General features: G+C 40.5%; 34 non-coding genes across 34 annotated transcripts; 20 read left to right on the top strand and 14 right to left on the bottom strand.

Annotated features, from left to right (window-relative positions):
* Positions 1-130: 130 nt before the first annotated feature.
* trnal-uag (transfer RNA leucine (anticodon UAG)) lies at positions 131-212 on the bottom strand. The gene has a single exon. It is a non-coding gene; the product is annotated as a tRNA-Leu (tRNA).
* Positions 213-371: 159 nt separating this feature from the next.
* On the top strand, positions 372-453 carry trnal-aag (transfer RNA leucine (anticodon AAG)). Its single transcript has one exon. It is a non-coding gene; the product is annotated as a tRNA-Leu (tRNA).
* A 170-nt stretch (positions 454-623) lies between these two features.
* On the top strand, positions 624-705 carry trnal-aag (transfer RNA leucine (anticodon AAG)). Its single transcript has one exon. It is a non-coding gene; the product is annotated as a tRNA-Leu (tRNA).
* A 776-nt stretch (positions 706-1,481) lies between these two features.
* Positions 1,482-1,563, bottom strand: trnal-uag (transfer RNA leucine (anticodon UAG)). Its single transcript has one exon. It is a non-coding gene; the product is annotated as a tRNA-Leu (tRNA).
* Positions 1,564-1,721: 158 nt separating this feature from the next.
* trnal-aag (transfer RNA leucine (anticodon AAG)) lies at positions 1,722-1,803 on the top strand. The gene has a single exon. It is a non-coding gene; the product is annotated as a tRNA-Leu (tRNA).
* Positions 1,804-1,973: 170 nt separating this feature from the next.
* trnal-aag (transfer RNA leucine (anticodon AAG)) lies at positions 1,974-2,055 on the top strand. The gene has a single exon. It is a non-coding gene; the product is annotated as a tRNA-Leu (tRNA).
* Positions 2,056-2,840: 785 nt separating this feature from the next.
* On the bottom strand, positions 2,841-2,922 carry trnal-uag (transfer RNA leucine (anticodon UAG)). The gene has a single exon. It is a non-coding gene; the product is annotated as a tRNA-Leu (tRNA).
* A 324-nt stretch (positions 2,923-3,246) lies between these two features.
* trnal-uag (transfer RNA leucine (anticodon UAG)) lies at positions 3,247-3,328 on the bottom strand. Its single transcript has one exon. It is a non-coding gene; the product is annotated as a tRNA-Leu (tRNA).
* Positions 3,329-3,482: 154 nt separating this feature from the next.
* On the top strand, positions 3,483-3,564 carry trnal-aag (transfer RNA leucine (anticodon AAG)). Its single transcript has one exon. It is a non-coding gene; the product is annotated as a tRNA-Leu (tRNA).
* A 168-nt stretch (positions 3,565-3,732) lies between these two features.
* Positions 3,733-3,814, top strand: trnal-aag (transfer RNA leucine (anticodon AAG)). The gene has a single exon. It is a non-coding gene; the product is annotated as a tRNA-Leu (tRNA).
* A 785-nt stretch (positions 3,815-4,599) lies between these two features.
* Positions 4,600-4,681, bottom strand: trnal-uag (transfer RNA leucine (anticodon UAG)). Its single transcript has one exon. It is a non-coding gene; the product is annotated as a tRNA-Leu (tRNA).
* A 159-nt stretch (positions 4,682-4,840) lies between these two features.
* On the top strand, positions 4,841-4,922 carry trnal-aag (transfer RNA leucine (anticodon AAG)). Its single transcript has one exon. It is a non-coding gene; the product is annotated as a tRNA-Leu (tRNA).
* Positions 4,923-5,092: 170 nt separating this feature from the next.
* On the top strand, positions 5,093-5,174 carry trnal-aag (transfer RNA leucine (anticodon AAG)). The gene has a single exon. It is a non-coding gene; the product is annotated as a tRNA-Leu (tRNA).
* A 782-nt stretch (positions 5,175-5,956) lies between these two features.
* Positions 5,957-6,038, bottom strand: trnal-uag (transfer RNA leucine (anticodon UAG)). The gene has a single exon. It is a non-coding gene; the product is annotated as a tRNA-Leu (tRNA).
* A 154-nt stretch (positions 6,039-6,192) lies between these two features.
* trnal-aag (transfer RNA leucine (anticodon AAG)) lies at positions 6,193-6,274 on the top strand. Its single transcript has one exon. It is a non-coding gene; the product is annotated as a tRNA-Leu (tRNA).
* Positions 6,275-6,444: 170 nt separating this feature from the next.
* Positions 6,445-6,526, top strand: trnal-aag (transfer RNA leucine (anticodon AAG)). The gene has a single exon. It is a non-coding gene; the product is annotated as a tRNA-Leu (tRNA).
* A 786-nt stretch (positions 6,527-7,312) lies between these two features.
* On the bottom strand, positions 7,313-7,394 carry trnal-uag (transfer RNA leucine (anticodon UAG)). Its single transcript has one exon. It is a non-coding gene; the product is annotated as a tRNA-Leu (tRNA).
* Positions 7,395-7,553: 159 nt separating this feature from the next.
* Positions 7,554-7,635, top strand: trnal-aag (transfer RNA leucine (anticodon AAG)). Its single transcript has one exon. It is a non-coding gene; the product is annotated as a tRNA-Leu (tRNA).
* Positions 7,636-7,805: 170 nt separating this feature from the next.
* trnal-aag (transfer RNA leucine (anticodon AAG)) lies at positions 7,806-7,887 on the top strand. The gene has a single exon. It is a non-coding gene; the product is annotated as a tRNA-Leu (tRNA).
* Positions 7,888-8,669: 782 nt separating this feature from the next.
* On the bottom strand, positions 8,670-8,751 carry trnal-uag (transfer RNA leucine (anticodon UAG)). The gene has a single exon. It is a non-coding gene; the product is annotated as a tRNA-Leu (tRNA).
* A 159-nt stretch (positions 8,752-8,910) lies between these two features.
* Positions 8,911-8,992, top strand: trnal-aag (transfer RNA leucine (anticodon AAG)). The gene has a single exon. It is a non-coding gene; the product is annotated as a tRNA-Leu (tRNA).
* A 170-nt stretch (positions 8,993-9,162) lies between these two features.
* trnal-aag (transfer RNA leucine (anticodon AAG)) lies at positions 9,163-9,244 on the top strand. The gene has a single exon. It is a non-coding gene; the product is annotated as a tRNA-Leu (tRNA).
* A 785-nt stretch (positions 9,245-10,029) lies between these two features.
* trnal-uag (transfer RNA leucine (anticodon UAG)) lies at positions 10,030-10,111 on the bottom strand. The gene has a single exon. It is a non-coding gene; the product is annotated as a tRNA-Leu (tRNA).
* A 324-nt stretch (positions 10,112-10,435) lies between these two features.
* trnal-uag (transfer RNA leucine (anticodon UAG)) lies at positions 10,436-10,517 on the bottom strand. Its single transcript has one exon. It is a non-coding gene; the product is annotated as a tRNA-Leu (tRNA).
* Positions 10,518-10,676: 159 nt separating this feature from the next.
* Positions 10,677-10,758, top strand: trnal-aag (transfer RNA leucine (anticodon AAG)). Its single transcript has one exon. It is a non-coding gene; the product is annotated as a tRNA-Leu (tRNA).
* Positions 10,759-10,928: 170 nt separating this feature from the next.
* Positions 10,929-11,010, top strand: trnal-aag (transfer RNA leucine (anticodon AAG)). Its single transcript has one exon. It is a non-coding gene; the product is annotated as a tRNA-Leu (tRNA).
* A 785-nt stretch (positions 11,011-11,795) lies between these two features.
* trnal-uag (transfer RNA leucine (anticodon UAG)) lies at positions 11,796-11,877 on the bottom strand. Its single transcript has one exon. It is a non-coding gene; the product is annotated as a tRNA-Leu (tRNA).
* Positions 11,878-12,031: 154 nt separating this feature from the next.
* Positions 12,032-12,113, top strand: trnal-aag (transfer RNA leucine (anticodon AAG)). The gene has a single exon. It is a non-coding gene; the product is annotated as a tRNA-Leu (tRNA).
* Positions 12,114-12,283: 170 nt separating this feature from the next.
* trnal-aag (transfer RNA leucine (anticodon AAG)) lies at positions 12,284-12,365 on the top strand. Its single transcript has one exon. It is a non-coding gene; the product is annotated as a tRNA-Leu (tRNA).
* Positions 12,366-16,696: 4,331 nt separating this feature from the next.
* On the bottom strand, positions 16,697-16,778 carry trnal-uag (transfer RNA leucine (anticodon UAG)). Its single transcript has one exon. It is a non-coding gene; the product is annotated as a tRNA-Leu (tRNA).
* A 318-nt stretch (positions 16,779-17,096) lies between these two features.
* On the bottom strand, positions 17,097-17,177 carry trnal-uag (transfer RNA leucine (anticodon UAG)). The gene has a single exon. It is a non-coding gene; the product is annotated as a tRNA-Leu (tRNA).
* Positions 17,178-17,725: 548 nt separating this feature from the next.
* Positions 17,726-17,807, bottom strand: trnal-uag (transfer RNA leucine (anticodon UAG)). Its single transcript has one exon. It is a non-coding gene; the product is annotated as a tRNA-Leu (tRNA).
* A 120-nt stretch (positions 17,808-17,927) lies between these two features.
* trnal-aag (transfer RNA leucine (anticodon AAG)) lies at positions 17,928-18,009 on the top strand. Its single transcript has one exon. It is a non-coding gene; the product is annotated as a tRNA-Leu (tRNA).
* Positions 18,010-18,637: 628 nt separating this feature from the next.
* Positions 18,638-18,718, top strand: trnal-aag (transfer RNA leucine (anticodon AAG)). The gene has a single exon. It is a non-coding gene; the product is annotated as a tRNA-Leu (tRNA).
* The last annotated feature ends 8,316 nt before the right edge of the window (positions 18,719-27,034 follow it).

Genomic DNA, 27,034 nt, shown 5'->3' with positions numbered 1-27,034 from the left:
TAGTCTTACCTCTCACTGTCAAGTGAGGTGTTCTATGTATGATTGTTTGGTGATATTTCTGGAGTGGTTTTTATCTGTATTGTAGCATAAGTGACTGCAAGGTAATGCTCATCCACACTAAAAATGGCCTTGGCAGTGGGGGGATTCGAACCCACGCCTCGAAAGAGACTGGAGCCTAAATCCAGCGCCTTAGACCACTCGGCCACACTACCCACGACTTTGTTAAGACATTTACAGAATTGAAAGAAATGTGATCTTTGGAAAGCATCTCATTTCATGGCTCATTTCACAGCAGGAACAACCGCATTATGTCTTGTTGTTATGCCAAGAGTACAAAACTATAAAATTGCAAGTTTTTGTAATGTATCTAAGGTAGCGTGGCCGAGCGGTCTAAGGCGCTGGATTAAGGCTCCAGTCTCTTCGGGGGCGTGGGTTCGAATCCCACCGCTGCCAATTAGATTACCTTTTGGTGCATGAGATGAGTGCATAAATGTAAAATATTGATTCTTGGGAAAGAATCGTATGTCATGGCTCATTTCACAGCAGCTACAATCGCATTAAGTCTAGTCTGTATTCCAAGTTTACAAAATTATAATTTTGCAATTTTTTGGGAAGATATCCAAGGTAGCGTGGCCGAGCGGTCTAAGGCGCTGGATTAAGGCTCCAGTCTCTTCGGAGGCGTGGGTTCGAATCCCACCGCTGCCAATAATATTCCCTTTTGGTGCATCAGACGAGTGCATGAACGAAAAATATTGGATCTTGTGAAAGAATCGTTTTCATGCTCATTTCACAGTAGCCACAACTAGATTAAGTCTACAGTATGTTTTCTTACATTACCAACGAATAAGCTTGCAACTCCTTTTAAAGAAAACCTAGGTTAAAAAAAAAAGGTTAAAGCACTGAGTAGAGTTTGTGAAAACTTTTTACCTCTCACTGTCAAGTGAGGTGTTCGCATGTTCCTAGGTATGATTGTTTGGTGATACTTGTGGGGTGGTTCATCTTTAATGTAGGTAATGCTCATCCACACTAAAAATAATTTTGGCAGTGGTGGGATTCAAAAGCACACCTCAAAAGAAACTGGAGCCTATAACCAGCACTTTAGACCAGTCGGCCACACTACCCACAAACTGGTTGTTTAGACATTTACAGAATTGATAGATTTGGTTCGAATCCCACTGCTGCCAATTAGATTCCCTTTTTGTGCTTCAGACGAGTGCACAAACAAAAACAGTAGCCACAACTAGTTTAGTCAACAGTATGTTTTCAAACATTACCAAACAATAAGCTTGCAACTCCTCTTAAAGAAAACCCAGGTTACAAAAGCTTAAAGCACTGTGTAGAGTTTGTGAAATAGTCTTACCTCTCACTGTCAAGTGAGGTGTTCTATGTATGATTGTTTGGTGATATTTCTGGAGTGGTTTTTATCTGTATTGTAGCATAAGTGACTGCAAGGTAATGCTCATCCACACTAAAAATGGCCTTGGCAGTGGGGGGATTCGAACCCACGCCTCGAAAGAGACTGGAGCCTAAATCCAGCGCCTTAGACCACTCGGCCACACTACCCACGACTTTGTTAAGACATTTACAGAATTGAAAGAAATGTGATCTTTGGAAAGCATCTCATTTCATGGCTCATTTCACAGCAGGAACAACCGCATTATGTCTTGTTGTTATGCCAAGAGTAAAAACTATAAAATTGCAAGTTTTTGTAATGTATCTAAGGTAGCGTGGCCGAGCGGTCTAAGGCGCTGGATTAAGGCTCCAGTCTCTTCGGGGGCGTGGGTTCGAATCCCACCGCTGCCAATTAGATTACCTTTTGGTGCATGAGATGAGTGCATAAATGTAAAATATTGATTCTTGGGAAAGAATCGTATGTCATGGCTCATTTCACAGCAGCTACAATCGCATTAAGTCTAGTCTGTATTCCAAGTTTACAAAATTATAATTTTGCAATTTTTTGGGAAGATATCCAAGGTAGCGTGGCCGAGCGGTCTAAGGCGCTGGATTAAGGCTCCAGTCTCTTCGGAGGCGTGGGTTCGAATCCCACCGCTGCCAATAATATTCCCTTTTGGTGCATCAGACGAGTGCATGAACGAAAAATATTGGATCTTGTGAAAGAATCGTTTTCATGCTCATTTCACAGTAGCCACAACTAGATTAAGTCTACAGTATGTTTTCTTACATTACCAACGAATAAGCTTGCAACTCCTTTTAAAGAAAACCTAGGTTAAAAAAAAAAGGTTAAAGCACTGAGTAGAGTTTGTGAAAACTTTTTACCTCTCACTGTCAAGTGAGGTGTTCGCATGTTCCTAGGTATGATTGTTTGGTGATACTTGTGGGGTGGTTCATCTTTAATGTAGGTAATGCTCATCCACACTAAAAATAATTTTGGCAGTGGTGGGATTCAAAAGCACACCTCAAAAGAAACTGGAGCCTATAACCAGCACTTTAGACCAGTCGGCCACACTACCCACAAACTGGTTGTTTAGACATTTACAGAATTGATAGATTTGGTTCGAATCCCACTGCTGCCAATTAGATTCCCTTTTTGTGCTTCAGACGAGTGCACAAACAAAAACAGTAGCCACAACTAGTTTAGTCAACAGTATGTTTTCAAACATTACCAAACAATAAGCTTGCAACTCCTCTTAAAGAAAACCCAGGTTACAAAAGCTTAAAGCACTGTGTAGAGTTTGTGAAATAGTCTTACCTCTCACTTTCAAGTGAGGTGTTCATATGTTCCTATGTATGATTGTTTGGTGATATTTCTGGAGTGGTTTTTATCTGTATTGTAGCATAAGTGACTGCAAGGTAATGCTCATCCACACTAAAAACGGCTTTGGCAGTGGTGGGATTCGAACCCACGCCTCGAAAGAGACTGGAGCCTAAATCCAGCGCCTTAGACCACTCGGCCACACTACCCACGACTTTGTTAAGACATTTACAGAATTGAAAGAAATGTGATCTTTGGAAAGCATCTCATTTCATGGCCACAACTAGTTTAGTCAACAGTATGTTTTCAAACATTACCAAACAATAAGCTTGCAACTCCTCTTAAAGAAAACCCAGGTTACAAAAGCTTAAAGCACTGTGTAGAGTTTGTGAAATAGTCTTACCTCTCACTGTCAAGTGAGGTGTTCATATGTTCCTATGTATGATTGTTTGGTGATATTTCTGGAGTGGTTTTTATCTGTATTGTAGCATAAGTGACTGCAAGGTAATGCTCATCCACACTAAAAACGGCTTTGGCAGTGGTGGGATTCGAACCCACGCCTCGAAAGAGACGGGAGCCTAAATCCAGCGCCTTAGACCACTCGGCCACACTACCCACGACTTTGTTAAGACATTTACAGAATTGAAAGAAATGTGATCTTTGGAAAGCATTTCATGGCTCATTTCACAGCAGGAACAACCGCATTATGTCTTGTTGTTATGCCAAGAGTACAAAACTATAAAATTGCAAGTTTTTGTAAGGTATCCAAGGTAGCGTGGCCGAGCGGTCTAAGGCGCTGGATTAAGGCTCCAGTCTCTTCGGGGGCGTGTGTTCGAATCCCACCGCTGCCAATTAGATTACCTTTTGGTGCATGAGATGAGTGCATAAATGTAAAATATTGATTCTTGGGAAAGAATCGTATGTCATGGCTCATTTCACAGCAGCTACAATCGCATTAAGTCTAGTCTGTATTCCAAGTTTACAAAATTATAATTTTGCAATATTTTGAAAATATCCAAGGTAGCGTGGCCGAGCGGTCTAAGGCGCTGGATTAAGGCTCCAGTCTCTTCGGAGGCGTGGGTTCGAATCCCACCGCTGCCAATTATATTCCCTTTTGGTGCATCAGACGAGTGCATGAACGAAAAATATTGGATCTTGTGAAAGAATCATTTTCATGCTCATTTCACAGTAGCCACAACTAGATTAAGTCTACAGTATGTTTTCTTACATTACCAACGAATAAGCTTGATACTCCTTTTAAAGAAAACCTAGGTTAAAAAAAAAAGGTTAAAGCACTGAGTAGAGTTTGTGAAAACTTTTTACCTCTCACTGTCAAGTGAGGTGTTCGCATGTTCCTAGGTATGATTGTTTGGTGATACTTGTGGGGTGGTTCATCTTTAATGTAGGTAATGCTCATCCACACTAAAAATAATTTTGGCAGTGGTGGGATTCAAAAGCACACCTCAAAAGAAACTGGAGCCTATAACCAGCACTTTAGACCAGTCGGCCACACTAGCCACAAACTGGTTGTTTAGACAATTACAGAATTGATAGATTTGGTTCGAATCCCACTGCTGCCAATTAGATTCCCTTTTTGTGCTTCAGACGAGTGCACAAACAAAAACAGTAGCCACAACTAGTTTAGTCAACAGTATGTTTTCAAACATTACCAAACAATAAGCTTGCAACTCCTCTTAAAGAAAACCCAGGTTACAAAAGCTTAAAGCACTGTGTAGAGTTTGTGAAATAGTCTTACCTCTCACTGTCAAGTGAGGTGTTCATATGTTCCTATGTATGATTGTTTGGTGATATTTCTGGAGTGGTTTTTATCTGTATTGTAGCATAAGTGACTGCAAGGTAATGCTCATCCACGCTAAAAACGGCTTTGGCAGTGGTGGGATTCGAACCCACGCCTCGAAAGAGACTGGAGCCTAAATCCAGCACCTTAGACCACTCGGCCACACTACCCACGACTTTGTTAAGACATTTACAGAATTGAAAGAAATGTGATCTTTGGAAAGCATCTCATTTCATGGCTCATTTCACAGCAGGAACAACCGCATTATGTCTTGTTGTTATGCCAAGAGTACAAAACTATAAAATTGCAAGTTTTTGTACGGTATCCAAGGTAGCGTGGCCGAGCGGTCTAAGGCGCTGGATTAAGGCTCCAGTCTCTTCGGGGGCGTGGGTTCGAATCCCACCGCTGCCAATTAGATTACCTTTTGGTGCATGAGATGAGTGCATAAATGTAAAATATTGATTCTTGGGAAAGAATCGTATGTCATGGCTCATTTCACAGCAGCTACAATCGCATTAAGTCTAGTCTGTATTCCAAGTTTACAAAATTATAATTTTGCAATTTTTTGGGAAGATATCCAAGGTAGCGTGGCCGAGCGGTCTAAGGCGCTGGATTAAGGCTCCAGTCTCTTCGGAGGCGTGGGTTCGAATCCCACCGCTGCCAATTATATTCCCTTTTGGTGCATCAGACGAGTGCATGAACGAAAAATATTGGATCTTGTGAAAGAATCGTTTTCATGCTCATTTCACAGTAGCCACAACTAGATTAAGTCTACAGTATGTTTTCTTACATTACCAACGAATAAGCTTGCAACTCCTTTTAAAGAAAACCTAGGTTAAAAAAAGGTTAAAGCACTGAGTAGAGTTTGTGAAAACTTTTTACCTCTCGCTGTCAAGTGAGGTGTTCGCATGTTCCTAGGTATGATTGTTTGGTGATACTTGTGGGGTGGTTCATCTTTAATGTAGGTAATGCTCATCCACACTAAAAATAATTTTGGCAGTGGTGGGATTCAAAAGCACACCTCAAAAGAAACTGGAGCCTATAACCAGCACTTTAGACCAGTCGGCCACACTACCCACAAACTGGTTGTTTAGACATTTACAGAATTGATAGATTTGGTTCGAATCCCACTGCTGCCAATTAGATTCCCTTTTTGTGCTTCAGACGAGTGCACAAACAAAAACAGTAGCCACAACTAGTTTAGTCAACAGTATGTTTTCAAACATTACCAAACAATAAGCTTGCAACTCCTCTTAAAGAAAACCCAGGTTACAAAAGCTTAAAGCACTGTGTAGGGTTTGTGAAATAGTCTTACCTCTCACTGTCAAGTGAGGTGTTCATATGTTCCTATGTATGATTGTTTGGTGATATTTATGGAGTGGTTTTTATCTGTATTGTAGCATAAGTGACTGCAAGGTAATGCTCATCCACACTAAAAATGGCCTTGGCAGTGGGGGGATTCGAACCCACGCCTCGAAAGAGACTGGAGCCTAAATCCAGCGCCTTAGACCACTCGGCCACACTACCCACGACTTTGTTAAGACATTTACAGAATTGAAAGAAATGTGATCTTTGGAAAGCATTTCATGGCTCATTTCACAGCAGGAACAACCGCATTATGTCTTGTTGTTATGCCAAGAGTACAAAACTATAAAATTGCAAGTTTTTGTACGGTATCCAAGGTAGCGTGGCCGAGCGGTCTAAGGCGCTGGATTAAGGCTCCAGTCTCTTCGGGGGCGTGGGTTCGAATCCCACCGCTGCCAATTAGATTACCTTTTGGTGCATGAGATGAGTGCATAAATGTAAAATATTGATTCTTGGGAAAGAATCGTATGTCATGGCTCATTTCACAGCAGCTACAATCGCATTAAGTCTAGTCTGTATTCCAAGTTTACAAAATTATAATTTTGCAATTTTTTGGGAAGATATCCAAGGTAGCGTGGCCGAGCGGTCTAAGGCGCTGGATTAAGGCTCCAGTCTCTTCGGAGGCGTGGGTTCGAATCCCACCGCTGCCAATTAAATTCCCTTTTGGTGCATCAGACGAGTGCATGAACGAAAAATATTGGATCTTGTGAAAGAATCGTATTTCATGCTCATTTCACAGTAGCCACAACTAGATTAAGTCTACAGTATGTTTTCTTACATTACCAAAGAATAAGCTTGATACTCCTTTTAAAGAAAACCTAGGTTAAAAAAAAAAGGTTAAAGCACTGAGTAGAGTTTGTGAAAACTTTTTACCTCTCACTGTCAAGTGAGGTGTTCGCATGTTCCTAGGTATGATTGTTTGGTGATACTTGTGGAGTGGTTCATCTTTAATGTAGGTAATGCTCATCCACACTAAAAATAATTATGGCAGTGGTGGGATTCAAAAGCACACCTCAAAAGAAACTGGAGCCTATAACCAGCACTTTAGACCAGTCGGCCACACTACCCACAAACTGGTTGTTTAGACATTTACAGAATTGATAGATTTGGTTCGAATCCCACTGCTGCCAATTAGATTCCCTTTTTGTGCTTCAGACGAGTGCACAAACAAAAACAGTAGCCACAACTAGTTTAGTCAACAGTATGTTTTCAAACATTACCAAACAATAAGCTTGCAACTCCTCTTAAAGAAAACCCAGGTTACAAAAGCTTAAAGCACTGTGTAGAGTTTGTGAAATAGTCTTACCTCTCACTGTCAAGTGAGGTGTTCATATGTTCCTATGTATGATTGTTTGGTGATATTTCTGGAGTGGTTTTTATCTGTATTGTAGCATAAGTGACTGCAAGGTAATGCTCATCCACGCTAAAAACGGCTTTGGCAGTGGTGGGATTCGAACCCACGCCTCGAAAGAGACTGGAGCCTAAATCCAGCACCTTAGACCACTCGGCCACACTACCCACGACTTTGTTAAGACATTTACAGAATTGAAAGAAATGTGATCTTTGGAAAGCATCTCATTTCATGGCTCATTTCACAGCAGGAACAACCGCATTATGTCTTGTTGTTATGCCAAGAGTACAAAACTATAAAATTGCAAGTTTTTGTACGGTATCCAAGGTAGCGTGGCCGAGCGGTCTAAGGCGCTGGATTAAGGCTCCAGTCTCTTCGGGGGCGTGGGTTCGAATCCCACCGCTGCCAATTAGATTACCTTTTGGTGCATGAGATGAGTGCATAAATGTAAAATATTGATTCTTGGGAAAGAATCGTATGTCATGGCTCATTTCACAGCAGCTACAATCGCATTAAGTCTAGTCTGTATTCCAAGTTTACAAAATTATAATTTTGCAATTTTTTGGGAAGATATCCAAGGTAGCGTGGCCGAGCGGTCTAAGGCGCTGGATTAAGGCTCCAGTCTCTTCGGAGGCGTGGGTTCGAATCCCACCGCTGCCAATTATATTCCCTTTTGGTGCATCAGACGAGTGCATGAACGAAAAATATTGGATCTTGTGAAAGAATCGTTTTCATGCTCATTTCACAGTAGCCACAACTAGATTAAGTCTACAGTATGTTTTCTTACATTACCAACGAATAAGCTTGCAACTCCTTTTAAAGAAAACCTAGGTTAAAAAAAGGTTAAAGCACTGAGTAGAGTTTGTGAAAACTTTTTACCTCTCGCTGTCAAGTGAGGTGTTCGCATGTTCCTAGGTATGATTGTTTGGTGATACTTGTGGGGTGGTTCATCTTTAATGTAGGTAATGCTCATCCACACTAAAAATAATTTTGGCAGTGGTGGGATTCAAAAGCACACCTCAAAAGAAACTGGAGCCTATAACCAGCACTTTAGACCAGTCGGCCACACTACCCACAAACTGGTTGTTTAGACATTTACAGAATTGATAGATTTGGTTCGAATCCCACTGCTGCCAATTAGATTCCCTTTTTGTGCTTCAGACGAGTGCACAAACAAAAACAGTAGCCACAACTAGTTTAGTCAACAGTATGTTTTCAAACATTACCAAACAATAAGCTTGCAACTCCTCTTAAAGAAAACCCAGGTTACAAAAGCTTAAAGCACTGTGTAGGGTTTGTGAAATAGTCTTACCTCTCACTGTCAAGTGAGGTGTTCATATGTTCCTATGTATGATTGTTTGGTGATATTTATGGAGTGGTTTTTATCTGTATTGTAGCATAAGTGACTGCAAGGTAATGCTCATCCACACTAAAAATGGCCTTGGCAGTGGGGGGATTCGAACCCACGCCTCGAAAGAGACTGGAGCCTAAATCCAGCGCCTTAGACCACTCGGCCACACTACCCACGACTTTGTTAAGACATTTACAGAATTGAAAGAAATGTGATCTTTGGAAAGCATCTCATTTCATGGCTCATTTCACAGCAGGAACAACCGCATTATGTCTTGTTGTTATGCCAAGAGTACAAAACTATAAAATTGCAAGTTTTTGTAAGGTATCCAAGGTAGCGTGGCCGAGCGGTCTAAGGCGCTGGATTAAGGCTCCAGTCTCTTCGGGGGCGTGGGTTCGAATCCCACCGCTGCCAATTAGATTACCTTTTGGTGCATGAGATGAGTGCATAAATGTAAAATATTGATTCTTGGGAAAGAATCGTATGTCAAGGCTCATTTCACAGCAGCTACAATCGCATTAAGTCTAGTCTGTATTCCAAGTTTACAAAATTATAATTTTGCAATTTTTTGGGAAGATATCCAAGGTAGCGTGGCTGAGCGGTCTAAGGCGCTGGATTAAGGCTCCAGTCTCTTCGGAGGCGTGGGTTCGAATCCCACCGCTGCCAATTATATTCCCTTTTGGTGCATCAGACGAGTGCATGAACGAAAAATATTGGATCTTGTGAAAGAATCGTTTTCATGCTCATTTCACAGTAGCCACAACTAGATTAAGTCTACAGTATGTTTTCTTACATTACCAACGAATAAGCTTGCAACTCCTTTTAAAGAAAACCTAGGTTAAAAAAAAAAGGTTAAAGCACTGAGTAGAGTTTGTGAAAACTTTTTACCTCTCACTGTCAAGTGAGGTGTTCGCATGTTCCTAGGTATGATTGTTTGGTGATACTTGTGGGGTGGTTCATCTTTAATGTAGGTAATGCTCATCCACACTAAAAATAATTTTGGCAGTGGTGGGATTCAAAAGCACACCTCAAAAGAAACTGGAGCCTATAACCAGCACTTTAGACCAGTCGGCCACACTACCCACAAACTGGTTGTTTAGACATTTACAGAATTGATAGATTTGGTTCGAATCCCACTGCTGCCAATTAGATTCCCTTTTTGTGCTTCAGACGAGTGCACAAACAAAAACAGTAGCCACAACTAGTTTAGTCAACAGTATGTTTTCAAACATTACCAAACAATAAGCTTGCAACTCCTCTTAAAGAAAACCCAGGTTACAAAAGCTTAAAGCACTGTGTAGAGTTTGTGAAATAGTCTTACCTCTCACTGTCAAGTGAGGTGTTCATATGTTCCTATGTATGATTGTTTGGTGATATTTCTGGAGTGGTTTTTATCTGTATTGTAGCATAACTGACTGCAAGGTAATGCTCATCCACACTAAAAACGGCTTTGGCAGTGGTGGGATTCGAACCCACGCCTCGAAAGAGACTGGAGCCTAAATCCAGCGCCTTAGACCACTCGGCCACACTACCCACGACTTTGTTAAGACATTTACAGAATTGAAAGAAATGTGATCTTTGGAAAGCATCTCATTTCATGGCCACAACTAGTTTAGTCAACAGTATGTTTTCAAACATTACCAAACAATAAGCTTGCAACTCCTCTTAAAGAAAACCCAGGTTACAAAAGCTTAAAGCACTGTGTAGAGTTTGTGAAATAGTCTTACCTTTCACTGTCAAGTGAGGTGTTCATATGTTCCTATGTATGATTGTTTGGTGATATTTCTGGAGTGGTTTTTATCTGTATTGTAGCATAAGTGACTGCAAGGTAATGCTCATCCACACTAAAAACGGCTTTGGCAGTGGTGGGATTCGAACCCACGCCTCGAAAGAGACTGGAGCCTAAATCCAGCGCCTTAGACCACTCGGCCACACTACCCACGACTTTGTTAAGACATTTACAGAATTGAAAGAAATGTGATCTTTGGAAAGCATCTCATTTCATGGCTCATTTCACAGCAGGAACAACCGCATTATGTCTTGTTGTTATGCCAAGAGTACAAAACTATAAAATTGCAAGTTTTTGTAAGGTATCCAAGGTAGCGTGGCCGAGCGGTCTAAGGCGCTGGATTAAGGCTCCAGTCTCTTCGGGGGCGTGGGTTCGAATCCCACCGCTGCCAATTAGATTACCTTTTGGTGCATGAGATGAGTGCATAAATGTAAAATATTGATTCTTGGGAAAGAATCGTATGTCATGGCTCATTTCACAGCAGCTACAATCGCATTAAGTCTAGTCTGTATTCCAAGTTTACAAAATTATAATTTTGCAATTTTTTGGGAAGATATCCAAGGCAGTGTGGCCGAGCGGTCTAAGTCGCTGGATTAAGGCTCCAGTCTCTTCGGAGGCGTGGGTTCGAATCCCACCGCTGCCAATTATATTCCCTTTTGGTGCATCAGACGAGTGCATGAACGAAAAATATTGTATCTTGTGAAAGAATCGTTTTCATGCTCATTTCACAGTAGCCACAACTAGATTAAGTCTACAGTATGTTTTCTTACATTACCAACGAATAAGCTTGATACTCCTTTTAAAGAAAACCTAGGTTAAAAAAAAAAGGTAAAAGCACTGAGTAGAGTTTGTGAAAACTTTTTACCTCTCACTGTCAAGTGAGGTGTTCGCATGTTCCTAGGTATGATTGTTTGGTGATACTTGTGGAGTGGTTCATCTTTAATGTAGGTAATGCTCATCCACACTAAAAATAATTTTGGCAGTGGTGGGATTCAAAAGCACACCTCAAAAGAAACTGGAGCCTATAACCAGCACTTTAGACCAGTCGGCCACACTACCCACAAACTGGTTGTTTAGACATTTACAGAATTGATAGATTTGGTTCGAATCCCACTGCTGCCAATTAGATTCCCTTTTTGTGCTTCAGACGAGTGCACAAACAAAAACAGTAGCCACAACTAGTTTAGTCAACAGTATGTTTTCAAACATTACCAAACAATAAGCTTGCAACTCCTCTTAAAGAAAACCCAGGTTACAAAAGCTTAAAGCACTGTGTAGAGTTTGTGAAATAGTCTTACCTCTCACTGTCAAGTGAGGTGTTCATATGTTCCTATGTATGATTGTTTGGTGATATTTCTGGAGTGGTTTTTATCTGTATTGTAGCATAAGTGACTGCAAGGTAATGCTCATCCACACTAAAAACGGCTTTGGCAGTGGTGGGATTCGAACCCACGCCTCGAAAGAGACTGGAGCCTAAATCCAGCACCTTAGACCACTCGGCCACACTACCCACGACTTTGTTAAGACATTTACAGAATTGAAAGAAATGTGATCTTTGGGAAGCATTTCATGGCTCATTTCACAGCAGGAACAACCGCATTATGTCTTGTTGTTATGCCAAGAGTACAAAACTATAAAATTGCAAGTTTTTGTACGGTATCCAAGGTAGCGTGGCCGAGCGGTCTAAGGCGCTGGATTAAGGCTCCAGTCTCTTCGGGGGCGTGGGTTCGAATCCCACCGCTGCCAATTAGATTACCTTTTGGTGCATGAGATGAGTGCATAAATGTAAAATATTGATTCTTGGGAAAGAATCGTATGTCATGGCTCATTTCACAGCAGCTACAATCGCATTAAGTCTAGTCTGTATTCCAAGTTTACAAAATTATAATTTTGCAATTTTTTGGGAAGATATCCAAGGTAGCGTGGCCGAGCGGTCTAAGGCGCTGGATTAAGGCTCCAGTCTCTTCGGAGGCGTGGGTTCGAATCCCACTGCTGCCAATTATATTCCCTTTTGGTGCATCAGACGAGTGCATGAACGAAAAATATTGGATCTTGTGAAAGAATCGTTTTCATGCTCATTTCACAGTAGCCACAACTAGATTAAGTCTACAGTATGTTTTCTTACATTACCAACGAATAAGCTTGATACTCCTTTTAAAGAAAACCTAGGTTAAAAAAAAAAGGTTAAAGCACTGAGTAGAGTTTGTGAAAACTTTTTACCTGTCACTGTCAAGTGAGGTGTTCGCATGTTCCTAGGTATGATTGTTTGGTGATACTTGTGGAGTGGTTCATCTTTAATGTAGGTAATGCTCATCCACACTAAAAATAATTTTGGCAGTGGTGGGATTCAAAAGTAAGTAAGTAAGTAAGTAATATATATTTATATAGCGCTTTTCGAGACCAGGGTCACAAAGCGCTTTAACAATCAAAACAATACTCAAAACAGTACATACTTCAAAGATCAAGACAACACCGAGAACAACACAGGAGTTCGAGAAATTCAAGGAAAAGCCTGCACAAATAGAAACGTCTTAAGATGTTTCTTAAAGGAGTCAGTAGACTCCATCAAGCGCAAAGAGAGAGGAAGATTGTTCCAAAGCTTAGGAGCAACAGCCTGAAAAGATTTCTCTCCTCTGGTCCTGAGCCGTGTGCGTGGAACCATAAGTAGATTCTGATCCACAGACCTCAGAGACCGAGCTGGGGTGTAAGGCTGGATCAGATCAGTGATGTAAGGAGGAGCCTGACCATGAATAGCTCTGAAAGTAAGAACCAGAATTTTAAAGTTGATCCTGAAAGAAACTGGAAGCCAGTGAAGAGTTTTAAGGACCGGAGAAATGTGAGTTCTTCTATTAGAGCGGGTCAGAATTCTCGCTGCAGAGTTCTGAATCAACTGCAGGCGAGACAGCTCCTTCTTGTTAAGACATGAAAACAAACTGTTACAATAGTCCAGACGAGAAGAAACAAACGCATGGATTACAAGCTCCAGATCATGTTGTGACAGCATTTTCCTAAGTTTAGAGATTTTTCTCAGTTGAAGGAAACAGTTTCTGGTCAGTTTTCTACAGTGTTGAACAAGAGACATGTCTTTATCAAATACAACACCCAGGTTTCTCAGGCTCAGTTTGACAGACTGACCTAAGTCACCCAAGTACTGACTCAACCCTGGAATCTTATCATCAGGAGCAATCACCAGAGTTTCAGTTTTGTCCACATTAAGCTGTAAAGTGTTTTCACTCAGCCATTGTTTGATTTCTAGCAAACAATTGACTAAGCTGTTCAGCCTTTGGGGCTCAGTTGGGTCAAAAGAGCAGTAGAGCTGGATGTCATCAGCAAAAATGTGATAAGAAACATCTGGAAATCTCTGAATGATTTTACCAAGGGGAATCAAGTACAGCAAAAACAATAAAGGACCCAGAACAGAACCTTGAGGGACTCCACACAACAGATCTGCCGATTCAGACCTCATTTGATTGGCAGATACACTAAAACTGCGCCCAGAAAGGTAAGATGAGAACCATTCTAACACAGACCCAGACAGTCCCACTTCATCCCTTAGTCTTCTCAGCAGGATCTGGTGATCAACTGTGTCAAAGGCTGACGACAGATCCAAGAGAACCAGAACAGAGAATTTACCAGAGTCAGCCGACATCATGATGTCACTGGACACTTTCAGTAAAGCTGTCTCCGTAGAGTGATGTTTACGGAAGCCAGACTGAAACTTCTCATGGATGTCGCTCTGATCCAAGAACAAAGACAGCTGCTCGGACACCACCTTCTCCAAGATCTTGGACAAGAAAGGGAGCTTAGAAATAGGCCTGAAATTACTGAGGTCAGTTGGGTCTAAGCCTGGTTTTTTGAGCAGAGGCTCCACAATGGCATGTTTAAATGCATTGGGAAAAACCCCTGTGGAAAGGGAGAGGTTCACCATATTGGTAACCCAGGGGCCAATTACATCAAATACTTTGATAAAAAGCCTACAAGGAAGGACGTCATCTGAGCAAGAGGAGGGTTTCATCTTGTTCACTAGTGCTGAAATATCACCCAAAGATACAGCAGTGAAGGATGACCAAGAGGAGGAGAGTGGCTCAGAGACAGTAGGGGTTCCCAACAAAGGGGGAGAGATTTTCTCTTTGATCAATTTAATTTTGTCAATGAAAAATCTCAACAATGCATTGCTGTCAGCTTCACAGAAGACCGGCGTGATTTGAGGAGCAGGAGACACGAGAGAATTAATCGTGTCAAACAAAACTTTGGGGTTTTTCCTATTTGCTGCTACCAGTTTTCTGATGTAATCAGATCTAGCAGTTTCTACCATCTCATTGTAAGAAGTCAACAGATCCCTGAGGTGAAGTCTGTGCACCTCAAGTTTAGTAGACTTCCAGAGACGCTCAGTCTTTCGACAAAGTCTCTTCAGACTCAGGAGATCTTCATTTGTCCAAGGGCACCGTTTTTTCTGAATTTTCAAGTTCGATTTAACAGGTGCCACTTGATCCAGTATTTCAACACAATGATCAGTGTAACAGTGAATCAAACTGTCCACATCTGGACAGTCATCAAAGGAAAGACGGTCAAACATAGCAGAAAAACTGTCTGCAGTATCGGCTGAGATGACACGCCTCTGAGACCTAACTTTCAAAGGCTTAGGTTCAGGGATGAAGTCCAGGTTGAACAAGACAAGAGAATGATCACTCAGATGGACATCATGTACAGATACATTAGAAATGTTCAGGCCAAGAGTAAAAACTAAGTCTAAAATGTGGCCTTTTTGATGAGTGGGTTCAGAAACATGTTGCTCAAAATTAAAGGCTTCAGTTAAAGTTAAAAGTTCTTTAGCAGAACAAGATGTGACGTCATCAACATGAAGATTAAAGTCTCCAAGAATAAGAACAGATTCCATTTGAATAATGGAAGATAAGAAGTCACTAAAGTCTTTCAAGAACACCGTCGCAGGACCAGGCGGACGGTAGATTGACACACAATAGAAAGGTCTTGTAGAACCAACCAAGATCATCTGAGACTCAAAAGAAGTGAATTCCTGTGTCTGAATCACTTTGCAAGAACAACTCTCCCTAAAAACAGTAGCAAGACCTCCTCCACGACCAGAGAGGCGAGGCTTCCCCAGGACAGCGCTCCCTACTGGACAGAGTTCGTTCAGATGAATAAACTCTTCCTCTCTCTGCCAAGTCTCAGAAAGACATAATAAATCCAAATTAACTCTTGTGAAAAGATCATTAAGAATAAAGGATTTATTAGTAATGGAGCGAACATTAAGAAGTCCCACATTCAGCACCGATGACGTCACTGACGACGCCGCGTCACTGACAGGCGCGCAGAGCGGGATCTTTTGAAGCGAACAGCGGTCACGTGGGTACCAGCTGTCACTGAAGTTCAACTCGGTTGTAAAAGTCGAATTAAAGAGAGGAAATGAAAAAATCTTACCACCTTTCGTTGAGGTCTGGACAGACGGCAGCGCTGATGTGTCGTCACACACAGTGAGAGGGATGTCGATCAAATATCGATGACGTTCGATGACGTCAGAGTTGTTCCGAGCGATCGCAACTGCACGTCTCATCCTGACCTGTACTCCAGCCCGACTCGATCCCTTGTGGAAATCGCCCGGTACTCGAGAGATCAAACGATATTCCACAGAGTCCGAGTCGATGAGAAGCGTAGCCGGAAACACGTTCACCGGACGTTGGTAACGGTCGCGAGTGAAGTCCTCCATCGACTCTCTGATGTTGAAAAGAGCATCACGATCATAGATCTGAGATGCTTGAGACATATCTTAAGTGATATGAGCATAATATCCGGACAAGTAGTCGTTAAAACGACTGTTTTTGGCAATTATTGCAGGAGCTTACGTTTCAAGCAGCCGATCAAAGGCTCACCGGAAGCGGAAGCACACCTCAAAAGAAACTGGAGCCTATAACCAGCACTTTAGACCAGTCGGCCACACTACCCACAAACTGGTTGTTTAGACATTTACAGAATTGATAGATTTGGTTCGAATCCCACTGCTGCCAATTAGATTCCCTTTTTGTGCTTCAGACGAGTGCACAAACAAAAACAGTAGCCACAACTAGTTTAGTCAACAGTATGTTTTCAAACATTACCAAACAATAAGCTTGCAACTCCTCTTAAAGAAAACCCAGGTTACAAAAGCTTAAAGCACTGTGTAGAGTTTGTGAAATAGTCTTACCTCTCACTGTCAAGTGAGGTGTTCATATGTTCCTATGTATGATTGTTTGGTGATATTTCTGGAGTGGTTTTTATCTGTATTGTAGCATAAGTGACTGCAAGGTAATGCTCATCCACACTAAAAACAGCTTTGGCAGTGTTGGGATTCGAACCCACGCCTCGAAAGAGACTGGAGCCTAAATCCAGCACCTTAGACCACTCGGCCACACTACCCCCGACTTTGTTAAGACATTTACAGAATTGAAAGAAATGTGATCTTTGGAAAGCATCTCATTTCATGGCCACAACTAGTTTAGTCAACAGTATGTTTTCAAACATTACCAAACAATAAGCTTGCAACTCCTCTTAAAGAAAACCCAGGTTACAAAATCTTAAAGCAGTGTGTAGAGTTTGTGAAATAGTCTTACCTCTCACTGTCAAGTGAGATGTTCATATGTTCCTATGTATGATTGTTTGGTGATATTTCTGGAGTGGTTTTTATCTGTATTGTAGTGACTGCAAGGTAATGCTCATCCACACTAAAAACTGCTTCGGCAGTGGTGGGATTCGAACCCACACCTCGAAAGGAGTGGAGCCTAAATCCAGCGCCTTAGACCACTCGGCCACACTACCCACAACTTTGTTAAGACATTTACAGAATTGAAAGAAATGTGATCTTTGGAAAGCATCTCATGTCATGGCTCATTTCACAGCAGCTACAATCGCATTAAGTCTAGTCTGTATTCCAAGTTTACAAAATTATAATTTTGCAATTTTTTGGGAAGATATCCAAGGTAGTGTGGCTGAGTGTTCTAAGGTGCTGGATTAAGGCTCCAGTCTCTTCGGAGGTGTGGTTTCGAATCCCACCGCTGCCAATAAGATTCCCTTTTTGTGCTTCAGACGAGTGCACAAACAAAAACAGCAGCCACAACTAGTTTAGTCAACAGTATGTTTTCAAAAATTACCAAACAATAAGCTTGCAACTCCTCTTAAAGAAAACCCAGGTTACAAAAGCTTAAAGCACTGTGTAGAGTTTGTGAAATAGTCTTACCTCTCACTGTCAAGTGAGGTGTTCATATGTTCCTATGTATGATTGTTTCGTGATATTTCTGGAGTGGTTTTTATCTGTATTGCAGCATAAGTGACTGCAAGGTAATGCTCATCCACACTAAAAACGGCTTTGGCAGTGGTGGGATTCGAACCCACGCCTCAAAAGAGACTGGAGCCTAAATCCAGCAGTTTGGACCACTCGGCCACACTACCCACAACTTTGTTAAGACATTTACAGAATTGAAAGAAATGTGATCTTTGGAAAGCATCTCATTTCATGGCTCATTTCACAGCAAAAAACTATAAAGTTGCAAGTTTTTGTAAGGAATCCAAGGTAGCGTGGCCAAGCGGTCTAAGGTGCTGGATTAAGGCTCCAGTCTCTTCGGAGGCGTAGGTTCGAATCCCACCGCTGCCAATTAGATTCCCTTTTGGTGCATCAGACGAGTGCATGAACGAAAAATATTGGATCTTGTGAAAGAATCGTATTACATGCTCATTTCACAGTAGCCACAACTAGATTAAGTCTACAGTATGTTTTCTTACATTACCAAAGAATAAGCTTGCAACTCCTTTTAAAGAAAACCTAGGTTAAAAAAAAAAGGTTAAAGCACTGAGTAGAGTTTGTGAAAACATTTTACCTCTCACTGTCAAGTGAGGTGTTCGCATGTTCCTAGGTATGATTGTTCGGTGATACTTGTGGAGTGGTTCATCTTTAATGTAGCTAATGCTCATCCACACTAAAAAATAATTATGGCAGTGGTGGGATTCAAAAGCACACCTCAAACGACACTGGAGCCTATAACCAGCACTTTAGACCAGTCGGCCACACTAACTTGAAAGAGACTGGAGCCTAAATCCAGCGCCTTAGACCACTCTGCCACACTACCCACTATTGGTTGAGACATTTACAGAATTGAAATAAATGTGATCTTTGGAAAGCATCTCATTTCATGGCTCATTTCACAGCAGGAACAACCGCATTGTCTTGTCGGTATGCCAATAGTACAAAACTATAAAGTTGCAAGTTTTTGTAAGGAAGTCAAGGTAGCGTGGCCGAGCGGTCTAAGGCGCTGGATTAAGGCTCCAGTCCCTTCGGGGCGTGGGTTCGCATCCCACCGCTGCCATTTAGATTACCTATTGGTGCATGAGATGAGTGCATAAAGGTAAAATATTGATTCTTGGGAAATGATGTAAGGCAGTGATGATGACAAACAGAAACGACGCTAAGATAGCAAAGTCTAGCCACCTGGTTGATGAAGCAAAGTGTTGATCTGACTTGTGTCCTAGATGCTCGGTTTAGTACGTCACACACAGAACAGAGGTAGATATTGTTTACTTGTTACAGTCATGTTTTACCACTGTAGACAACATTAAATTGACCTTATTAAACTCCAATGGTTTAACAGGTTACCTATCAGACTGACAATTTCTGAGTAACCTGTATGTGACAAGAAAATTTCACGATATTTAAGATGGAATCTTTCCTGATTTCCTGGTCTACTTGCAAGGGAGAACTGGAGGGGTTAGATTCTTGTGTGTTCATCCATACATTCATTTTTTCATTTGAACTCTTTGTTGCGCTCAGGGGTTAGTAAAGAGCCAACAAGACCTCAGTGATGATTGCTGCTGAGTGGAATGTGCGCTACTCGGAGTAGTCGTCTGACGTTTAGTTAAAGTGATCCCTGGTGGCCACAGAGGAGGGCAGGAAGCCAGAACCTAAGCCAGGAAAACACTGCAGCCTCCCTATGACCAGCACCACAACATTGGGCCACATCCTGCTCACGTGTAATACATTCAGAGTTTCTACAGAGAGGTCATGTTCTAGCGTCGACGGACTATCAGCACAAATGTTCCAAACCAACTCCTAAACTCAGTGTTTTCTAATGTTTGTTTTGACCTCTATGTTCCTAAAGCGCCCCCCAGTTTACAAATGTTAAAACAAATACTCATTCAAGCCTAAATCTGTATGCTGAATTTGAATGTTTATCCAAAACAAATATTAAAAAATCAATAGTTAACTTTAATAATAAATGTTTTGGATTAATTTGTTGTTAAAAATTTTTTTTTTTTACAAGAAATATTATTTACAGATAGGAGAAAAAAATTATAAAATACTTTCCTTTTAGTTATAAATCGGTTTTATGAGGTAAAGGTTGTTTAATAGTTAATAGTGTGGAGGCGTTCATTTTAATTCCTAGTGTTCTGAAGTACTGTCATAATGTAACTATACTACCAGTAGCTGTATAATCCTGAAAATCATGGGGATAACTGTTGTGTCCAGAGGACAAATAATTTTAAGTATATTGTAATTCAATTTGATGATCAGACTTTATTATCGGTATTGTAAAAACAAAACAAATCTTAATCAGAACAATACATTAAGTTAAAGCTTTAAATAGTCTGTAGGTGTTTTTTAATTGGGGGGTCACAATAAATAATCTTGGAATTATTAGTATAAAAATAATTTTAAAAGTAAAACTCAGTGAAACATACTGACTGGATATTAGTGCATGTGCTCATGTGTTTTCCTGCTGATCACAGCTAGTTTTCCCCCTCCTCTGTTATTCTTTCTGTGCAACACTCCCAGTATAAACAGAGAGCACTAATAGGCCTGACACAGCCTGCTTTAATTGCCTTTCATTTCCTATGCAGGGGAACCACAGACACACAGACCCACACATGCACGCACACGCACGCACACAAACTCACACACACACACACACACACACAAAGGTTATTTATATGGCCATGTTTCTAATGCGTGCAACAGACAGGTTTAAAGGTCTTGGCACTCTCACATGGTAAAATGACTTTCAGCAGCCATGAAAAAAGATTTGTTACTCTACTCCTTCGAGAGCAACTAACACGCCACAGTCCTGGCACATCAAGCACTTCATCCACGGTGGTGAAGTTCCATGGATTTGTTTTTCCAGCTTCATTTTCACGCCAGGAACAGTCTCATGTGAAGGTCTAATGTGCCTCTAGTCGACGTGTGTGCAGGTCCATGTGTTCTTTAGGAGCAAAGCTGCAATTTGACCTCAATTTAAATTTGCTGTGACTCACCAGTTTCACCTAAGGAGGGTAAAAACTGACTTCTCAGGGAGATGTAAAGTGTTTGCCCAACTCCTGTTTCCTCTACTGCAGCTACTGACGCTATAAATGTTGCTATTACAGTAACTTACACCAACTCCATAACTGTTATTGCCACCAAAATACTGCAAAAGCTATTCTCTCGCCATTTTCAAAATAGCTGTAACTCAGATGTGGGCGACGAATGGCCATGAGGCCAAATGCAGCCCTGAGACTATATTTATGTGGCCCTTATGACGGTTCGAATTTCTATTTTCATTAACTTCTAAAAGAATAACTTTTTCCATTTTCGTTTTTTGTCTTTGCCATTTTGTGAGCCTGTAATTCTTTTATAAATGAGTAACCTTTTTTATCATGATGTTTTGTTGGATTTATCTCCCTCTAGTACACCGAAATGGAAAAAAAGACTCAAACTAAACTATCTATAAGCAGGTATATGCTCTTTTTTCAGTAGTGCAGAAGTTTATTTTGCGCCTACGTTGACAATAAATAACAGCATGTTTATGGATTATTTTAATCCTAATCTTTTTCACAAAAAAAACATGAAGTACGGCTGATCTGACCTAAACCATTTTTTAAATTTGGACATAACAGATCTTGCAGAGCTCTGAACTCAAGTACTGCAATATTTTTCTTTGTGCAGGTCAGCATGGAGGTAAAAGCCGACATCAAAGATTATAGGCAAAAGGAAGCGTCGTACACAAACACACTAGAGAGGCAAGACTTGCTAGAGAAGCTAAATGCAAGCAGAACACTTTTTCTAGCTATACCTACTTCAGGACTCCTTCTATACTACTAAAATTACATTTGAAAAAAAACAAACTTGAACATCGGTGTCATTACAGTAGCCCCCTGCATTTAGTAGATGGTTAAAGACGTTCTTTATGAACTGTTTCCACACAAAGCTGCAGTGAATTCTAGTTATACCAAGTAAATTCATTGGGAGGGAGTGCGACGAGATGAAAAGAGATGGCAAACACATGTTTGACAAGTTGATTTACTGTTTTAAGTCCTTCCACAGCAGCTAAAACCTTACACCTGGACAATGACTTGTCAACTGGCGGAAAAAAAACTATAAAAAGAAAATCAATTTTCCTAGTAAATATGTCAAGTAGTTAAAACTTATCATATAATGTATGTTTGATTAGTGATTTTAGACTGTGATCTTAACATTTTATGAAGATGAAAAATCCAGTTTTTGTCTATTTGTCTCTAAATATTCACTCCATTGAATCATTACATATAATAAACATTTAACTTTGAAAAAGAGACCAAAAACATTCAGCACAGTTTAACAACTCCATTTATCCATAAAAGAAACATAAACCCAGGCCAACTGTGAACATCTGCAAAATTACAGAGTTAATCCATGCTACTTATCTTCAGTCTTATTTGACCACAGGGTTATTACCATAAGTACTTATAATTGCAATACATTGTAATAAAGCATTATTGATAAAAGCCTCGTCTCAGCAGCTAGCTCCCTCTTTGCTGGATCTTTTATTTTCGTTTTTTAAAACACACGTTCTCAGACAAAACAGCACGTCAATCCACTTTAGATACACCTTGTTGGTTCAGGATTGTTGACACTCTGTTGATCCACAAGTATGACTCAGTCTCTCCGAACCCATTCCCTTGATTTGAAACCACGCCGTGTGATTCTCGAATGTCTGGTCTGGTGTTTACCAACATCCTAAGTGGGTCTTAGCTTTCTCCATATGGTCAGCGGTGGCCGGATCATGTTTCTAATGAGGAAGTTTGAATCGTAACTGAACCGAAGGCCGAGGTGGAACAAGTGAGCTCGTGCAGCACATACATGATTCCACATCGTTTATGCTAAGTCACCGCAAATAAAACTCAACCAACATTTCCACTCCAGATGACAATCAGCAGGCCTTTTACAGAAGCTCTGAGAGGAGAGTCTCATCTTCCAGGAATTTATCAGAAAGGAAACTTCTCGGATCTAATCCAAGCGTAAACCCCGACTGAGCGATAAATCAACATCAAAAGCCACCTTTGTGGAGCACTGCGGTGAAAATAAATGATTACGACTTAATGTAACCTGAGAAGAGATTATCTGATTCTTATACGCATAACTGACCCTGCACTCCCGCAATAGTCTCCACAATTGGTCATCTTGTTATTATTACATTGTTATGTTACCTTGTTAACTAGCCTATCCAACATAATCATTTTTGAATAGTTAGAAGAAGAAACACTGCTAAATAACCACATTTCTCAGCATTCTGCTGGACCTTCAGTACCACTGATGTTTGAAAGTACAAAGTGGGTTCGTGTAAATCATGCAAAGGATCATGGGATAAATAATTCACTGTCCTACATTAACAGCTTCACCTCTGCATAAACTTAATGGAAGACTTAATTACTGCATTTATATTTTTCATGAAGGTGTTTTGATGGTTATGAACGGCAGGGACCGACTTTTATCTTTAGTGAGGACCATTACAGAGGCTCCTGTGCCTTCATTGGCTAGAATTAAGCAAGCCTGTCAATCATGTCCAAATTAATTCTAAAGGTGTGTTCACATGAAACAAGATTTGGCGACATCTATTATTGCCAGCAGAAGTGTTAGTTTCTGGCAACAGTTTCCCGTCCCCTCACCCGGCGTTTAAAGAAGTGGTTTATTTTTCAGCAGGGGTCTTAAGTGAGTGGAGAATCAAAATGATTGATCAGAACTGATTCTTATTTTATTAATGCACAACAATTTTTCAAACTTGAGCGTTGATACTTTAGCTAAAACCTAGAAAATCCCTGTTTTGTAATAAAAACGATCAATAGTTGCTTTTAACGCACACGTGGTGCTTGATATGTATCTTAAGAGAAACGAAAAGTTTAGCCAGATGATTGTTTACCTCAGAGTAATACACCAAAAGAAGAAAAATGAGAAGAATATACTTTGCCATGAGAAGTTATGAAAACGGAGTTGATATTATGTAAAGACGTTCCCTCTCACAAGAGGTGATGTCCTCTAAAATCTCACTGAGTAGTAAAGTTTGTGTTTGCCACATCTATTAATCTTTCCATTTGCGCAGGCCTGCTGCCATGCCGGAGACGCAAACCGGTCTACTGTGGCTATGAAAAGACTCCTTTGTCTGCTGCTCTCAGACCAGGTCCAGCATCATGTTTCAGATGTTCTGGGATTTTTTTTTAATGACGTAACAAGGGAACTGAGGTTTTTCTACTCCGGCAGAGGTTGAGTGTGTGTGAAGAGGTGGTTAGTGAAGGAGATCTTAGCTGCCGTGACGTGCCGCTTTCCACTTCTGAGCATTCGGAACTCATTACAGATATTTAGAGCTCCTCTGGGATTCCTGCGTCTCAGACTGGACAGATTTGGAGAAAGTTGAGCGAAAGCAGACACGGTAATTGATTTCTGGGACGTTGTGATTTGGATGGAAGTTAAATGAACGTTTCTAAATATACATGTTCAGGAGTGTAATCACAGCTACAATCTTCCACTACCTCTGCCACGTAAGTGTCTCTGATCCAAGTTCCCAGACCAGAGAAGAGATATTCACGTTCTATCACAGCCATAGGTCTGCCCTGTGGTGACCATCGGCTATCTTCATGGTGTCAATCATCTCTCATTGGCATGTTGTTCTCTCACTCCCAGGCAGATGACAGAATCCTCAGAATATCTTTCAAAGAGACATTTATTATGAAGAGTAAGTAAGTAAATAATTTGTATTTATATAGCGCTTTTCCAGACCAGGGTCACAAAGCTCTTAAACAATCAAAACAATATTCAATAAAGTATATACTTTAAAGGTCAAGATAACACTGATAACACAACAGGAGTTCCAGAAAATCAAGGAAAAGCCTGCACAATTAAAAACATCTTAAGATGTTTCTTGAAAGAGTCAGTAGATCCATCAAGCGCAAGAGGACTTGTTACTATTGGCAAATTGCAATTGTTGGTCATTCATTGAAAAACACAGCTGGGATCCCCTAAACCCTCATATGCTAAATTAACGGTTGTTAGCGGTTGATTCTGTTAAGAATATCAGAAGTCTTAATTTACATTTATCCTTTCCACTCCTAGCAATGAGTTTCTTTTTAAGAACTCTAACAATAAAATGGGTTTAAGGTGTTTTCCCTAACTTTTGTATTGTCACTTGTAATACTTTGGTAAAATTCATCCTGTGATATATTACAACTTCTATAAAAACAACCAAATGAACAGTCGAAACACTTGATCCAAGTTTTAAGAAAGAAATGGCTCAATGTACTTAGAATTAAGTTTCTAGTTACATTTAAACATTTGTTAAGTTTTAGTTAGTTTTTATAAAGATTTGTATGTTTAAAGGTGTTGTTTATGTTTAAATAATGGCGGGTCTGTGTCTGTAATTGTTTGTGTGTGGGTGTTTGAATGTTTAGTTGTTGAGTGTTTTTAGGTGTTCAAGATTTTGTTTATTTTAATGAGGTTGAAAAAAGGCTTGTGTAGGTTTTGCATGTGTGTTAAAAAAGTTGGGTTGGTAAAGCCAGTATTTATTGGCTTATATAAGTATTTTTTCAAGTTGGCATTTTGTGTGTATTACTTGGTGTGTAGTTATTTTGTGTGTAGCTCTGTCTATACTTTATGCAACTGACTGTTTGAACTTTGAAACAGTCGAGAGGCCCAACTGTGATTTATTTTTGCACCAACACTTGCATTAGCCAATCGTAAGTAGGAATTATTGCTCAACCAGGAACCAGAATTGAAAGTGCTAAAAAGCCCCTCGTCCTGAACTCAACCTTCACCCAAAGTAGTGAGACAATGTCTTTATTCAGTAAAAGCTTCTGGATCTCTGACACAGACCAAACCAGAGCCACAAGACGGTGGAAACAGATGTTGGATTCGACTGAAAACGCTCAGGCACATCCAAACGGTCCCTGAAATAAACATGAAGGATTGAGTATGTATGAAATATTGAAGCATCTCTTCCCGTTCCTGGAAAGCCACACGTTGGAACTGGCCGTCAGTCAGAGGACATAACAAGACGGATGTTGGTGTATGTTTGTCAGCGTTCAAACCAGCAACATCTCAGGTCAACAGATAAATCAACCCGCAGGCTGGTCTGAGAAAAAGTAAGACATGCTGAAGCCATTTAGAGTTTCGACAAGTGTGCACATGTGTCTGGCATTAGGTGCTAAATCCTGGATCAAAGGTTCTGGTCAGAAGCGTTTCTGTCTGTGTTCGCTCATTGTTTCCGTCCAGACACGGCGCAAAAGTGAAGCTGCAGGTTATGAGCGTCGGGTGGAGATGTCGTCCAAAGCGGAGTGCTGGGAAATCGGGGAAGCGGACAGATGTTTTCCGTCTTTAACAAAGGGGACAAATAGTGGAAGAAAGGGGGGATTGTGGGAAGGAGAGGGGAGGTATGAATTCGGGAAGTGTTCCAGCACAGTGACACGTAAGGATGAAAGATTATCTCAAAGTGATAAAGAGTGATATTTTTCCATATAAGAGAGTATGAAAGACCTTTACATTTTCTCTTAATTTATTTTGAGGTATGAGAAATATAGATAGAGACTAATAAATGAAAGGGGGGAATTTGGAGAAGTAAAAACTTGTTTAATTTAAATGTAAATGTTATGAATGAAATTAAAGTTTGTTCAGGGGGTGTTTTTGTTTTTTTGTTTTTAGGTGTGAAAAGGAAAATAGAATGCATGTGTTATGGGTAATTTTGCTTTGGTATTTAAAGAAATTCACATCATGTAGCACAAATATTACATGTAAAAAATCTGTTCCAGGTGTTGTTTTTCATAAAGGATATTACTTTAACTATTTATTTCTAACTACTAAAAGACAAGATTCACTTCAAGGAGATTTAAATTAAGTTCACAACATTCATTGTTTTCTTTTCATAATAATGTCCTAATTGAATATAAAAAAAATGTAGTTTTGTTGCTTCTAAATGTATGTTTTAATCTCCCTAAATACACAGAGATCTGCACAAGTTTTAAAACAAAGACCTGTGTTTCTCACAGTGTAGATTCATAAAAAAAATCTATCGGGGTATAAGGTTTCTGAACTTCCAGACCAAAGTATCAAGAGTTGCCATTTTGGCGCCAAAAGGCTGAATTAAACGACCTGAGACAGGCCATTCAGAAACTCTCAATGTGTGTATTTACAACTGTAGTCAGATCTGGTTGAGCCTCTGGTCTCACCGAAGATATACAACTTGAGACCACAGCCCGAGACATAAAGAGTGTTTGTCCCGACCGACACACACGAGCTGTCAGGACGCACCACAGACCGTCTGCTGGAGATTATATAATCTTGGTTTGCAGCAGCAGAGAAATTCGATCTTTCAATCTAGAAAAGCAGAATCCCTGCGTCTGACCTTAACTTA

The sequence above is a fragment of the Callionymus lyra genome, chromosome 3 (genome assembly GCF_982586985.1).
Source record: "Callionymus lyra chromosome 3, fCalLyr1.hap1.1, whole genome shotgun sequence".
Lineage (NCBI taxonomy): Eukaryota > Metazoa > Chordata > Actinopteri > Syngnathiformes > Callionymidae > Callionymus > Callionymus lyra.
This window is presented reverse-complemented; position numbering and strand designations above follow the sequence as displayed.